This window comes from Falco biarmicus, chromosome 1 (genome assembly GCF_023638135.1).
Source record: "Falco biarmicus isolate bFalBia1 chromosome 1, bFalBia1.pri, whole genome shotgun sequence".
NCBI classification, from domain to species: Eukaryota; Metazoa; Chordata; class Aves; order Falconiformes; family Falconidae; genus Falco; species Falco biarmicus.
Window position 1 is genome coordinate 102,591,664 of NC_079288.1, and position 15,194 is coordinate 102,606,857.

General features: G+C 49.4%; 1 long non-coding RNA gene across 1 annotated transcript; it reads right to left on the minus strand.

Moving 5' to 3' along the window:
- Window positions 1-5,102: 5,102 nt before the first annotated feature.
- LOC130143872 (uncharacterized) lies at window positions 5,103-13,175 on the minus strand. Its single transcript, XR_008819901.1, has 2 exons — window positions 12,223-13,175; window positions 5,103-6,728 (listed from the first exon to the last, which is right to left on the minus strand). It is a non-coding gene; the product is annotated as an uncharacterized LOC130143872 (long non-coding RNA).
- Between the last annotated feature and the right edge of the window lie 2,019 nt (window positions 13,176-15,194).

Consider the following 15,194-nt stretch of genomic DNA (forward strand, 5'->3'; position numbering starts at 1 on the left):
GAAATCTAAGCTAACTAAACTACTGTAGAGAAATTGTTGATCTTATTCTTTAAAAAAAAGAAAAAAAAAGTCTTATGACAGTTTTTATTACAGGCATCTTTAATTTCTAAACAGGTTATTAAAGTTTCACGTGCAATTTTTGCTTCCCCATAAAAAAAATCCTCATGACCCCTTTAAAAGAACAGTGAATATGTACCTCTAAAATGCTATAAAGTAGATTAGGACCCCAAAGATTAAATTCTAGAAACATCTGTAATGCTTATGCGGAATCACGAGGAAGAAATAAGGATGAAAATTGTTGCCAGAAGACTTTCAGAAGGCAATGAGAATGCAGGTAGGTTAACCCTGTTCGGGGAGGTACAGGGTCACGCTCTGCAGGAGGCATCTTGCATCGTGATGCGTGTAGTCTAACCCACGAAAGTATTGACACCTCTAAAGAATTGCTGCTGCCTTTCTGCAAGGCTTTTGAAGGTCCAAGAAATTAGTATTAAACAGACTGTACAGACAATCCCTGAGCCTCAAACAAATAGGGTGTGTTTGTTTCTTTAAAATTCCCCAAAAGTCAGATTCTCTTTTCTCTCTGTCTTTATCTTTTACATATATACAACGTGGGTGTAGATAATCCTTGTACCTTTTTGATTTCTTTTCTACCAGGCTAATTTCTCTTTCTATAAAGTGTACACTACTGATACTGTTTGTTGTATTGGGGAGCACGTAACAATAAAGTCTTTAACATAACAAGTCTTTCTCTGGTTTCATTCACCTGGGTTTTTTTTTTTCATTTTTAGGTTTCATCTTTTGCAAAGCAAAGGGCAATTTACATTGGCACAACCTTTACTGTCTTGGTAAAAAGCTCATTTGAATTAACTAATCAACTTGATTTTTTAGAAACAGGAGGTCGTCCTTTTACCGCTGGAGAGGGCAGGTTGCAAAGAAGCTGGGAGGGAAAGGAAAGCGTCCATTTCCAGTGATCCAAAGACTCCCTAGTACACATGTGAGCATCTAGGTAGCAGCTCCAACCCTTTTTTCAAGAACATGTAACATTTGGGGCTTGGCTTTTTGAGAAAAGCTGTCTAAGGGGTTCCGTGCCAGACAAACAGGAGACAGCTGCCCTCTTCTCCTTTACCTGGAAATGTTTTTTGAGCTGATGGGATTTCAGATCTGCGCCAGACGCTAATGACCAAAAAAACTCCACCTCACCCTCGTTATTTTAAAACAACTGCATGTTTTAAGAAGAGTCCTGGCCTTCTGGTCTATGTATCTGCAACAAGTTTTGAGACCACCCACTCTCAAATGCCTCCTTTGATATAATTGCTGTGTTTCTTGTTTACCCCAAGTCACAATGTCCCTGTGCCCAGAAGACAGCACGATGCAGGGACAAGGGGGGACACATGAGGGGCAGCATCCTTGCGAGCAGGCACGCAGCCCTGCTGAGCCAGGCTTGTGCTTGCGGAAGGAAAGGCAGCTCATGTCACGGTGCCCACGCTCCGGTTCAGCCACCCAAGGCAGGTCACGCTGCTGTTGCTCCAAAAGGCTGGTGACAATTTTTCTGTGGTTCTGGTTGCCCGATTTTGAGAACAGTAGATCTGGACTGGAACTTCTAGGGAAAAGGGAATCTGGTAAGAAAACAGGGAGGTCTTCATCTCAGAGGTGGAATCTAGAGGAACTTTGGGATTTTAACTGAGTCTACAAAAACTTTGGGTCTTTAACCCAGCAGAAGAGAAGCTGAGAGGGAGATCTAATTGCTGCTACAGGTTCTGGTGCGGTGGCTTGTGCTGGAATTGGCCAGTAGTGTTTCGGTATTTGGTCGGTAATTACTGATTTTAATGCTAAATTATGTCACAAAAAACCACTAAGTGACATTATTTTTTTTTAAAAGGGGGGTGGGCAAACCAGAAAATTAATACCAAGAGGCTTGTCATGTGAAGGGGCAGGGTTGGGGGGAGATTCCCTCAGCCCCGGGTGTTTGATCTGTCTCTCAGCACCCCAGGAAAGCCAAAACCCTTGTGCCCGACCAGTCTGTTGGTCCCATTACAGGGACCCTTCACTGAGCAGTCCCGCTGGATCGGGGGGTGATTCGACTGCCTCGGTCAGGGAAACATGGCAACAGCATCAGGGAGACCCTCAGTGGGTCTGCCCGCTTTATTCAAGTATGTTACCTGCTGCCAGCAACTGCTAGCACCCACAGAAGACTCACACTAACAGTTTACAGAATAACACTCTTTATTAATATAATCATAACAAATTAGGGTTTGCGATTGCTGGTGATGGCGACTGTCTGCAAAAACAAGCTTGACATGATATACAACCCAACTACATACAGCTAACCTGTAATCACTGATAACAGCCAGCGTGAGAGTTACTTAGCGCGCATAGAACAAAGTCCTTACCCAATAGCATCCCTATGGGGGGAGAAGACAAGTTCAGCCCATCAACCGATCCCAGAAGTTACGATGGAGTCTCCCCTAACTTCTCCCCTCATCTGTCCACCTTTTATACATCACAGCACATTGCATATGCATTATCATACATAGGACTGATTACAAGTTTCTCGCTTCCCATACAATCAGGGCACATCCCCAGGCAGCATTGCTGAGGGTCTCTGCTAACTCCGCACACTCTCCAAGCAGGGTTTGCCTCTTTCAGGGGGGCTATTTGAGTTGGAGGTTGCGATGTCCCGCTGCCACAATTACCTTTGTCCTATTTTCAACTCGTTTTCAGTTGATGTCAGTGGGTTGCAACACTTTATCGTCCTGCTTCCTCTCATAGCTAGAACTTTCCTCACTGGAAGGCTTCTTTCTGCATAACTTAGATAACAGTGTTCTTTTCACTATCTGTCCTTTGTTTCTCATCCCCCCAAGGCTGACTCCCTTGATTAGAAATCCCTTCATTCGTAACAACTTCAGATTGACTCAGACTGACCTAGCTTTGCGAACACTGAATCACAGTTGGGTAATCTGGGAGCTTAGACAACAATTCCCCCCGTCTGGACTGATTTCAGTCCAGGACTGGTCCATTTCCATCACATTTAGGTGGAGCTTGAGTGACTCTGGTCATAGATATCGTTGTTACTGATTGCTATCACGTACCCAGTGAGGTGCAGGCAGGTAACTTTGGGGTGGAGGTGTGCGTTAGTATTGCAATGAGATTATTTCATCTAAGGAAAGTAATTTCACCACAATGGTCAGTTCAGCAATGGACATCATCTCATATATTCTTCATGTGAGAACTGCTATGAAGCTTACCAGACCATCAGATTCCTCTTGCTGCAGGGAGCACGACAGAGCCTGGCTGCGGTGTCTCTGCTCCGCTCCACCCTCTGTCGTTCCCGTCAGCATGTGCTGAGCTGGCAGGATGCGTTGCTTGGGGAGCTGTGGTGATGTAGATTCCGTGCATGCCAGCCGTCCTGAAAGGCAGAGCTGTATTTTACTCTGAAAAAAGCTTTCTGTGATATTACGCTTCTATTAGGACCCAATTTTCTCTAATTCCCCCTCCCCAAGGTGATTTTCCCACCAGGCCAAATTTCCAACCCACTGCCTTGACAAGAGAAGTTCGTATCACTCAGTTTGGCTTCAGGTTTCAGCTAAACCTCTGTGTTCCGCCGAGAATTACGTTCACCAAGTAGGTTCTTGACAGTTTTAAGCCAGGCAAGTAAATCTGAAGTGCCTAGTTGAATTCGCATTCTTGTAGAGAGCACTAATACTAACACTTAGTACTAATACATAGGCAAGAGTATTTAAAAAATTCTATTGAAGCACCACTTGAGAGTCCTAAAAAGCTCTATTAATCAAAGTTCAATAGGCAACCTGTTAGGTAAATGGTGTGTTATTGGCAGGAACAACAGTTGTAAACTGGGCTGGTTTTCCACTTCTGGAACTGCTCGGGGAATGACGATACCTGAGAGGTATCTGTTCTAATGGGAAACTGCAACTTCAACTGCTCTCGCAACTTCCAGGTGCTGCCAGATGAGAGCTTGTTAAAACACTGCTGAAAAAATCCTGCAAGGCCCACACAGGTAGTTTTTCATGTGACAGAATTCAGGTGTTCATTCTCTTAAAACAGAAATATAATTATATAAATATTAAACAAAATATAAATATTACATAAGATATAATTTAAAACTCTAATAGTTTTTTGAAGTATTAGCGAGAGGTATCTGAAAAGACAATTTAAGCCTGCCATCGTTTGAATTGTCATTAAGGCAGAGAGATTCCAGCAGCTTTACCCAGTATCTTGGGAAGATGCCAACCATCTAGATTCAAAATAGAAGTCCTTTTCCTTTTTGAGGTTGTAGAATGTACAAAGGAAGTTCAGGCTTAGGGAAACTGATCACACTTGCATGTATTATTCACTTCGGGTTTTCCCTGGTTTTCTGAAGGAAAGGTTGTGCCAAATGTCCGATCCCTCACATGGCAGGTGTCGCACGGACTGCGCCTTGTTCATTGCAGCAAAAAGGGGGGGGGAAAGCCTCTGTTTTAAATTTTGTGTGGAAGTCTCTCGGTTCAGAAGGCATTAAGATAAGGGAGCGCTGATGGTGGAGATGGAACCAGCACACCCAGCTGGGTTATTTAGCAACAGCCTGTGAAGTGTCAGCTTCTAGGTAAGGTGTCCTCTTAGGGAGGCCAAAGGGTGGGCAGAGGGGGCAGCCAGTGGCAGGAAGGACGGAGACAGCAAAGCAATCTCGGCTTTCCAGGACTGGGGGGTTGGAGTTACGTGGAAGACCCTGTGCAGGAAGGCAGTGCTTTAGAAGGATCAATCAGCAAAATCACATCGTATTATTCAGAAAAATAAATCGCCATCTGCTAACCCACAGAAATACCTTCTCTTATTTATTATTTGTGTTTCAGGCTCTGAGTGTGAGGTCTTGTTGGACCGATTGAGTTTTAGGACCACATGACAGTGCTGATGTGGAAAGGAAATCCCCGTCCTTAGTTATGGGGTATATAATATAATGTATGGGGTATATAGTATTCTATGTTATGGAGAATATAAACTCTTTCCTTCTTCATAGATGAAGATGATTCCCAGGCTGCTCTAGGAGAGCTTTCTTCCCTTTTAGTTACAGTATTTTTTCACACTAGCTAATATTTTATTTAAAAAAAAAAAAAAAAAAAAAACAAACAAAAAACACCACCTGGGACAGAAGTGGAGATGTGATCCCTGTGATGCTGCTGAAGAAGCTGCAGTAGTTCAGGATGAGTAAGAGCTTTTTATCTTTGTCACTTGGTGTTCATTTTACAAGGGTAAATTTCTTTGGGGTACAATGCACAACATTTTAGCCAGTTACTTTTACTTCTGTTCCACATCATAAGTGAAGCGCAAAACCCCTTTGAAATTTGGTGGGTCATCAATCCAAATGTATGCACACGTAAAAGAACAGTGATTTACTCTGTAGGGATGAGTCACAGCTACTCCTTTCCCTCCTTGGAATGACTGCGTTGCATTGAACATGACGATTGCATGGGTATTCGTGAAATCAAAATTACAATAGTCCAACTAAATTAATTTCCTGTGTTTCATGGTACGCAGGTCCTGGACCCAGACACCAAAGGGTACAAGAGGAGCTCTTAGGTTCTAGTACCAATCCTAAATGACTTAACTATCTCTACAGAACTGAAGGCAAGGAAGAAACAGACCTTCCTACACTCAGTTTGTCCCAAGCCATTGCTACGCTCCTGTAAGAGACGGGAGAGCACAGGCCACTTCCCACACGAGGGTGGCTCTGTGAGACAAGCCTCTTCATGTAGAAACTTGAACACATTTTAATAGCACCATTAAAGAAAAAAGAAATGTAAAACTTAAAATGGCAACTCACTGTCCTCCTTTTATTTCCTAGGAAACCTAGTGCACAGGGGAAGGTGAGCTGGAACAGCCTGGCCATGTAGCCCAGGTTGTTCTTTCTTGCTGTAGTCAAAAATGGACTACAAAAAAAGAATATACGAGCAAGGGACACATAAGATGACCGTCTGTCCCCTGGTAGCCTTCCCCCTCCACGGGCCATGTATTCACAACCCCTTACAAAATTCTGGGTAGTTACAGTTAACAGATCTGAAAATGCAGGGCCGAATTCTCTTCCCCCAGTGGTTTTTACATCAGGTACTCTCTGGGTGTGACATCAGTGCAGGTGGCTCAAGTTATTGCAGTGCCAGTTGAGGAGGCTTATGCTCCTGAGGAAAAGCAATCACTTTTTAATGTGTCATTGGCAACTAGTAACGTTTAACATGCTTCCAGGCTCCCGTGACTTGGGAAGGAGGTACTGCTATAAATCACTGATAATTATACAGGAAAGCTGTTTAAAACTGAGGCGTGCTTTCTGAGCCTAAGTAAATGCATTTTGAAAGTCCTAAGTGTCTTGCTTAATCTCCTGTGTCACTTGCAGTGGCCGAGAATCTCTCAGCTGTTTCCAAGTCATTAGTGAAGAGGGGCTAAAAGCAAAGTAATCCGGACTCTCTTAGGAGAAACACGTAGGCAGATCACCCAGACCTCTGCAGGTAAATGCAGACGTGAAGCTTTCTCTCGCCTGAAATCCAAAGTATGCATGAAAAGCCAAAAGCATCTTTACAGGAGCCTTACCTTTGCTTGTTAGATGTTGGGGGAAAAAAACCCACGTAAGGCTACATCTCTCTCGGTGTCTTTCTGTGACCTTCCTCCAACTCTGAGCAAGGGGAATTTTCCTCCTGAAGGTGAGCCTGACATCACTGCAGTGGCTGTTCTTGATTTGGGGAGACCTGGAAGGATGCAAAGGCATGAAAACTGGTCCTTTCAGGACTTGGAGTGCAGAATGATGATGGATGAGGACAAAGGCTGGTTTTCCTGTTGCCTCACTCCCCTCTCTGCACTTGGATATTTCCTTCTGGTTAGAGACTAGATCCTAGCTGGGTGTTTTCCAGGAAGCAGTGGACAGTGGTGGCAGGAGTTAGAGACAAATTCGTGCCCTGAGGTGGAAAGCCTGCCACCAGCCTGGCTGGACTCACAGCTTCTTCCCTGGGGATGCCCTCATACCCTATGCCTTAGGTTCCTGCCATGCTTGAAAGAGATCTACATGCATGCATCCACTCACGCTGCCCCATACAGCAGCTGGCGAGAGGGATGCAGAAGACGAACAGTAAGCGCCTTGTTCCTTCCTCTCCCAGGCATTCACAAAGCAGGCCAGCCCATCGCTAACATTGCTCCAAATTCCTATTTAATGTCTCCCCCCAGCACACTCCATCGCTTGTGTGCATGGGACCCAACCCGCGGCCTGGGGAGCCCCGGCCCCGCTGGGGACTGTGGAATCAAAGGTCGGGCCCGTGGCTGCCGGGGGCCTCCGGGCCCAGCTCTTGCGCGGTGGTGCTGGGGCCCGGGCTTCTGGGGCCGGTCTTGGGGCTCCCGAGCAGAGCCGTGCCAGGGTGCAGGGGCCAGTTCGGGTCGGGGACAGCGAGTGAGTGCAGCGGCTCCAGGGCGCTGGGTTGGGGCAGGCACCAAGCCTGGGAAACGGAGACCCGGTCCGGTGAGTCCAGGCTCAGGAATGGGGGCTGAAGCCCCTGTGGGTCTGGGGCTCAAAGCTGGGCTTGTTGTGCCAGGTTCGGCACTCAAAAGCGGGGACAAAGAAGTCTTGTGTGCCAGAGGCTTGAAGCCAGGCTCATTGGGCCAGTGTTGGGTTTCAGAAACTAAGTCCTGTTTTGGGGTCAAACGCAGAAGCTACGCCCTGCATTTGGGGGGCTCAAAACAAGGCTCACATGGCCAGATTCTGGGCTCCAATGGGCACACAAGTCTTGTGTGTTTGGGCTCAGAAACAGGGACCAAGGCTGTTTTGGGGGCTTTAAGGCAGGCTTATTGGGCCAACTTTGGGGTGCAGGAACAGAGACGAAGTGCTGCATTTTGAGGGATTGAAGCCAGGCTCATTGGGCCAGGTTTAGAAACAGAGACACGTGCTGTGCCTTGGAGTCTTGGCACTCAGCTCATTTGGTCAATTTGCGGGTTCGGAGACTAAGTCCTGTGTTTTACTGTCTTGAAACCAGGGTCACTAAACCGGTTTTTGCGCTCACAAGGAGAGACCGAGTGCTGTGTCTGAGGGGCTTGAAGCAGAGCCTGAGCCCTGTGTGCCTGGGGCTTCAGACTGCGCTCGTGTGCCCAGCGCTGGAGCCAAGCACGTGGGCTCAGTCTGTCCCACGCTTTAGTGCTCAGGAACAGAGACCAGGTCCCATGTTTTGGGGGCAGGACAGGAGCCACTCTTGTCAGGGATGGGACTGGGCAGGAGATACAGCATGCGGGGCCCGTATGGCTGTTGCTAGTTCATGGTTTGAGCAGGGGCTGATCCTGTGGCTGAAATGGGGAGCTGCTGGGGAGTGCCAGCCCCATGAACCAAGCTGCAGCTGCTGCTCCTCTAGATGGGACACCAGAGAATCAGTGCCAAAACCCGCTGTGAAAGTCACCAGGCCCTGGATGGGCACCCACAGGGGGTCCTGTGCCAGGGGGAGGGCAACAAACTGCTCTCCCCAGCTGGCCTGCGTGCTTGCCCCAGGGCGGAGGAGTGGAGCAGGACCCAGAGCCTGTCCATCCCGCACCCACTGAGGAGAGGGGCTGGCAGCCAAAGTGCACACCCACAAGAGGAAATGCTTGCTCAGCCACATTGGGGCACCCCAAACGTGGGTTCATCCAGGGTTCTCACACCCTTCCAAGGCTCAGGACCAGCATATTTGCCTCGTCACTGGCACCCACGCTGTGAACTGCTGACCACAGATAAACTTGGTGGAGCAGCTCTATTTCTGCAGCATTCATGCTAGTTCTCTGTTGATCCAGATGCCCCTGGAGTCCACCTTGCCAGAGCCGCTTCTCTGCAACACCAGCCAATGCCAGGAGGATTGCAAAGCCACATCAGAGAGGCCAGCACTACCTCGGATGTTCGAGGTGTCCTTTATCCCTCAGGGATAGCTCTCAGCTCCCACAAATCAAAGTCCGTGTGTCCAAGACCAGGCCATCCTTTGGCTGAGGTATCTGCTACAGCCCTAGGCCCCCAGCAATGTCACCGCAGCCACCACTGAAGTTCCCACTTGCCAGCAGCTCCTGAGCCTCAGCTGCTTCCCCTGAGCCGCGGTTGCCCCCATGCTGGCAGCCCTGCGAGCAAGCGGCTGTTGTGCCTGGCACACAGCAGAGCTCTGCGGAGCTGCCAGAGCACAGGCAGCACAGCAACCACAGCTCCTGCCGCTGGGAAACTTCAGGGCCAGCAGTCAGTGCAGTGTCTGCCCCGGTCACTCACGGGCTCCCAGCAAGAAACCAGTGACTGAGAGACTGTGGGGCCAGGCGTGTGGATGGAAAGGGCTTGGGGAGGGATGAGTGACAATAAAACACTCAGTTTTTGGGGAGGGAGAGAAAAGCACGGTAAAAAAACGTGCAATGACTGCTGTGCAAAGTCAAAACTTTTTACCTTTAGTCTTCAGTTTTAACTTTACATCTTAACCTTAACACATGGCTAGCAAGCGCACACAGGAGACTGAGAACAGCTGCTTAAACATATCGGCAAGTAAACTGTGTTCACCAAAAGCTAAAGTATTAAACAAAAATGCATTTAACAACACCCTTGAACTCATCAGAAGCTGCTGCAGAAAGGCTGTTCTTGCTCAGGTGACCCAAAGAACTGCCAGAGCAGTTCTGGTCCTGGCCCTGCTGCCCCCAGCCATGCAGGTATCTAATTCCACCACCCCCAGCCCTGGCCTGCTGGGAAGCAGCTGCAGCTCTGGGGTTTTTGAAGGGAGAAACAAAACCCATTCTGCAAAGAAGCTGCTGACGCCTGAAGCTGGGAACAAGAAACTGGACAAACACCGGTAATGGAAGACTTTGGCATTCAGGTGCATCCAGGTCTTGGTGGTCGTCCTCCTGCTGCCTTTTATTTACCATGATTAGGGCAGTAAGGAGCTGCTTCCCCACTTTGGAGAGCCCTAGAAAGTTCTGACAGTCCATCTCTCATCCGCTCTGTGGATTTGGATGCTGAGACCGTGCCCCCAGGGAACGCCCCAACAGTGCAGCCCAAACCATCCCAGCCTGTCCAGGGCTGGAGATGGGCACAGCCCAGAACAATCAAGATCAAATGGCTCATATGGGGATCATGACAAACCCAGCAGTACTTGTGCGACACAGGGACCATAAAATCTGCCCCAGATGCCTGAACTCCACCCAAGGAGACCTCAGAGATGGCACCTGCAGCTGCACCGCCCTCCCCAAAGTCCCCATCCCCCAAGCCTGCACAGGCGGACACGAAGTGCAGCAAACAGGTTTGTGTTGCCAACAGGCAGCGTGAAGGGCCCTGTGCCCCAAAGTGGGGCAGGACATGCTGCCCACCCAACATACACATCACTGCCGACCCCCAGTAAGTGGTATGGAACAGGGACAGGCGTTTTGTCCCTGTCGGGAATCCCACCAGAGCCCAGATCCCCATGCTGACAGGCAGGCATAGTGACTCTCACACTGACGCAGAGGGGGTGAAGGGCGAGCAGTGCCCGCCTGTCCCACACCTTGTTCATGGTGTCACCCCAGGGGTACAACACATGAAACAAGGCCCCAGGGCGAGCACAGCATGGGAGATGGGGCTCGGTGATCCCTGGCACCCACAGCCAGGAACAAGCGCAGCCGCAGCTCCTGGGATGAGAAGCTGGGCACAAGCCCCCCACCCGCCACCATGGGGGCTCTTCACAGGGGATGTCACCCGCAGCCACCCTGCAGACCTTGTGCCCAGGGTTGCTCCCTGCGTGTCCTCCGGGCACAGGGTCCTGCACCCCCGGCTCAGCCCCGCGGGGCTGCCCAAGAGACAGGGCTGCCCCCCCCTCCCGCCCAACTCGAGGGTCCCACCAGCCCCACTCTGCCCAGCCAGGCCCAACACCCCCTGCCCCAACCCCGCTAGGGCGCAGACACCCCCAGCCCGGGCGCCGCCTCAGACCCGGCCTGGGCCCGGCCGCCCCCAGCAGCCATCACCGGGCCCTGCCTGGGCCCAGCCCCCCCTCAGCGTGGCCGGGCCAGGGGTGCACCGGGAGCACGGTGGGGCCCCCAGGTCGCTCGGACTTGGGCCCCGGAGCCCTGGGCACGGCAGGTCTCCTGCCCCCCAGCCAGGGCTCCCCCGCTCTCCTCAGGCCGGGGACCCCCTTCAGTCCCGGTGCCCCCTCCCCCCGTGCCGGCCGGCGCTGCTCCCGCGGAGGCGGCGCCCCTGGCGGCGGCGGGCGGCACTGCGCCGCCCTGCCCGTTGAGGCCTCGCAGCAGCGAGCAGCCGTTGCAGCGCCCCCGAGGACGAGCCGATGGCGAGGCGGGCGGGAGCAGCCCCTGCCGGGGCGCCGCCTAGCGGCGGGGGCGCATCCCCACAAGCAGCCCCGCGGGGCGGGGGCGGGCCTGGCGCTCTAACCTTTAATTTGATAAGTAATTCTGCTTCCAGAATGTGAGTAGCGCCTTCTCTGGCTCTGCCTGGCCCCGCGTAGCCCACCAAGGCCCAGAAGGCAGGGGCCGTGCTCCCTGCGCCTTCCCCAGGCCCTGCTGCAGGCCTGCTCCCGCAAGGCCTGTGGTGCTCCGCGCCGGCAGTGGGAAGGCGGCGAGGGAAGGGAGCACACGCTGTCCTGTGGAAGGTGCTCGGGCACCTTGCCACCCAAAAATGTGCTGACTGTTGGCCTCTCATAGCATCCACCTGGCCCGTGCAGACCCCTTCCCGGACAGGGCCCGACTGCTTGTTGTTGAGCACAAGAGCAGAATAAGGGCTGGTGTTTCAGACGGGACGGCCTTTAGCTAACCGCTGCCTGACGGAGGGACCTCTAAGGTTGCTAGTTGTTGTTGAGGCTGTTCATTTTTGTGTCTGGGTACCTGTTTTCAATGCACGTTACTTGCAGAAGGGGTAACATACAGCAGCAAGATGGAGGAAGAAAAAAAAATGTGACATTTTGTGACACTTGGGAGCGGAGAGCAGAGACCCGAGCTTCCACTTCTCTCCAAGCAGAGCAAGCTGTCAGGACAAAGCAGGCTTCGCTGGGAAGGAGATCTGAGGACACACTAATCCAACCCCACAGATCATTAATAACATCCAAGGCAGTCAACAACACTACACTGCCTGTGTCTGCTACAGGGACAACAGGGGAGCCAGCAAGAATTTGCAGAGAAAACAAGTGCCGTACCTGGAGTCAGGTACTGTGAAGAAATAATTTCAGGGCTGCCCAGAGGACCTGGAAGCCCAATTGCTGTTAGTTTTGGCGAAAAATGAGTAACTCTCACCCTAAAGCAATGGTGTAGCAGCAGAAAGAAACTCAGAGAAGTCAGTTTTGTACTAAGGGAGAACAAGTTACATATTCTTTGGAGACAGATGTGTCCATCCTGCAAATAAAAGAACACTGACAGAAGAAACAATCTACAGATTGGTGTCAGTCTGCCCCCAGGAAGGTTAAACATAGAAATGAACCCAAAAGACAGGTTTGCAATTGTAGCAAGTTTCAGCTTAGTATGTGGTCATTCCCTTCTAAGCCACAGTAAGTCAGTAAAACATCTTTCATAGTAAGAAATTAAGGGAGGAATGAATGCACGCCTAAAATCCATCCCAGCTGGATTTCCAGCAGCAGCTGTCCTCCCTTATCTGCTCAGACTGAAGCTCAGCTGGTTTTTTTTAAGATACTGTGTTTAGAAATGTGCTCAGAAGCATCCAGGACTTACTTGCACCTCTGATGTAGTCTCCCTTTAAGCTGAAATGCAGTTTTCAAGGCTGTCCAGCGTAACATCATATTTGAGTAACAAAGTCAAATGCTGAAGGTCTTAAGTATCTCAGATGAACTTTCTCTGCTGTTCTGCAGACATGCTACATCTGACATCCTAAACGCATGTATATCTGCACTGCTGAGCCCACCTAAGCTTCTGAACTTTGCTTCTAGAAGTAATGCTCCCCTCGTTTCTTTTCGCTCCTAAAAAAGTCCATACTCCCCAGACAACAGCATGGTCATCCCAGGCCCATTTTCCTCCCAACCCTGAGCAACCCATCTGACTCAAAATAAATCTCCAGTTACAGCTAATGTCCCTAGCTATAGAAAATTACTATAGCCAAAAATAATTTCTTTTGAATTCTTGTCTAATGAAAGATGGAGAGAAAGGGCAGCTATGTGAAACCAGAGGGGAAAAGAGTATGAAGTGTAAAAGCTGGCCAGTTTAGGTTTTGAAATTCCACTCAAGAAACCTTTCCCAGTGTTGGCTCTATTCTTGCCTGCACAGGTCACCATGTCAGGATGGCTATCTCACTGGCTTCACTGAGAGTTCAGGATTCGCAAAGGAAGCATTTTTTCAAGATGAAAAAAATCCCATATTAAGAATATTTGGGGGTGTGTAGAGGAATGAAGCTGGGTTAATTAACATTGATAATATACAGCTGTGGGCTGGCTTGGGGGTGGGTTGGCTGATGTGGATAAGGTGCAGCTGTGACTGTTGAGTGGTTCCTGCTAAGTAGTTAAATAGCTCTAAGGACTGTATGAAGGGCAGCTAATGGAGAGAATTGTGGAAGAAGCAGAGGGAGGGTGTGGGTGCTGGTGCCCTAGAGGTAGGAGAGGCAAGGAGAAGGATGCAGCAGAGGCAAGAAGTAGGGTGGGCTTGCCTGAAGAGTATGGAGAACAGCAGGAACAGTAGATGAACTGTTGAAACCTTGTGGGGCATTGGTGGCTGTGCCAGGGCAAGGTGTGCTAACTACTTATTGAAGTTAATCTGGTATGTGATGGTAAAAGCCTTGTTGCAGCTGGCTAGTTTTGATAGAGCTGCAACAGGGGTGCTTTTTGCTTATGTTTTTTCCATTTAAAATGCTTTCTGTATTCCTACCTAAATGTGTTCATTGCCACCTTACACCCAAGAGGTACCCTTTCAACACTTTCTTGTAGCTGAACATGCCGGGGGGGAGGGTTTCCCGGTATTTACTTCTGAGGTTCAAGAACAGTGAAAAAGGAGATCCTGCCTCAGCATGTGCTGTGGGCTACACAATGGGGAGCTCTGTGTAGCTTCTGTCTTACAAAGGGTATCCTCTTCCAGTCCTTCAGCAGCATCTCTGTGAATTCGTTTTAAATTAACTTTTCCTGAAGGTGTGGGCTTTGACTAATAGAGATTATTCCAGGTGAAGGCTCTCTAATACTCCAGGGAACTTTAAAAACCACCACCTCCATCAGAAGTACTTCATGTTGTGCTGTCCTATGATCCCACGAAGTTACTAACTCACTTGTACTTTCCTTGGGTTAATGAAGCCAGAGCTTCCTTCTTCCCTGATATTTCTTTCTGATGAGATCCCAGCCTTAACAACCAGAAATCATTGCTGCAGCATAAATCATGGCCTTACACTTAGTATGAAGTTTGATACCATTTTTTTTTTCCTTACCTGCCAAGGACTTTCTACCCTCTCAGCCAGTCCTCACGCAGTATGTTATGATGGCACACATGCCACTAACACTGTGCCTGAGAGGACACACAGGTGCTTTATTTGAAGATAAAAACAAAAGCACTCACCCTGAGCTTTTGTTTTGGGAGCTATTGATCCATTATAGAGGAGAGGGGATCAGTACCCTCTGAGCCTGTCACAAGCATCTACAATGACATCCTATGTGACAGCAGTGTCACAGTCTGCTTCAGGACCTACAAGAAAAAAAGCAGGTCTATAACCGCAATCCCAAGTATAGTTCATCTCCAGCACAGCTACTTCCCCTTTAACAACTAAAAGGCTTTTAAATTAGGAGAAGAAATTAGGCCACAAGATAGCCCCACAATGCACCCATACTTTGTGAGCCATTCTCAGGAAAAGAAAGCAAATATTCACACCATCACATCCGTGAGCAACTCAGCCAGGACACAAATGTGAATCCTGCTCTGCTGGTTGAATACTCCCATGCCCAAGGCAGCAGTACATCGTGGTGTATGCACACACACAAAAACAGTGCTTCCAGCTGAACAGGAACATTTCAATATTTTCCTGGCAGAAAAGGCTTCTTTTCTGAAACACGAGAATGAGGTGTTTCAAATTTCAGATTATTTTTTTCCTTTGTCAGGCCAGATGGGACTGTTACAAGCGTATGAGGCGTATAACAAAATACACATACCTAATCTAAGTGTGAGATTGATGCTCCTATCCCTGTACAGAATCCACAGAGACCTCCTTGCCTCTGCTACAGCCATCTGTGCTGCTGGCTGAAAATCATGCCAGCCTGGTACTCCGGACGGGTCTGGGATCTGGA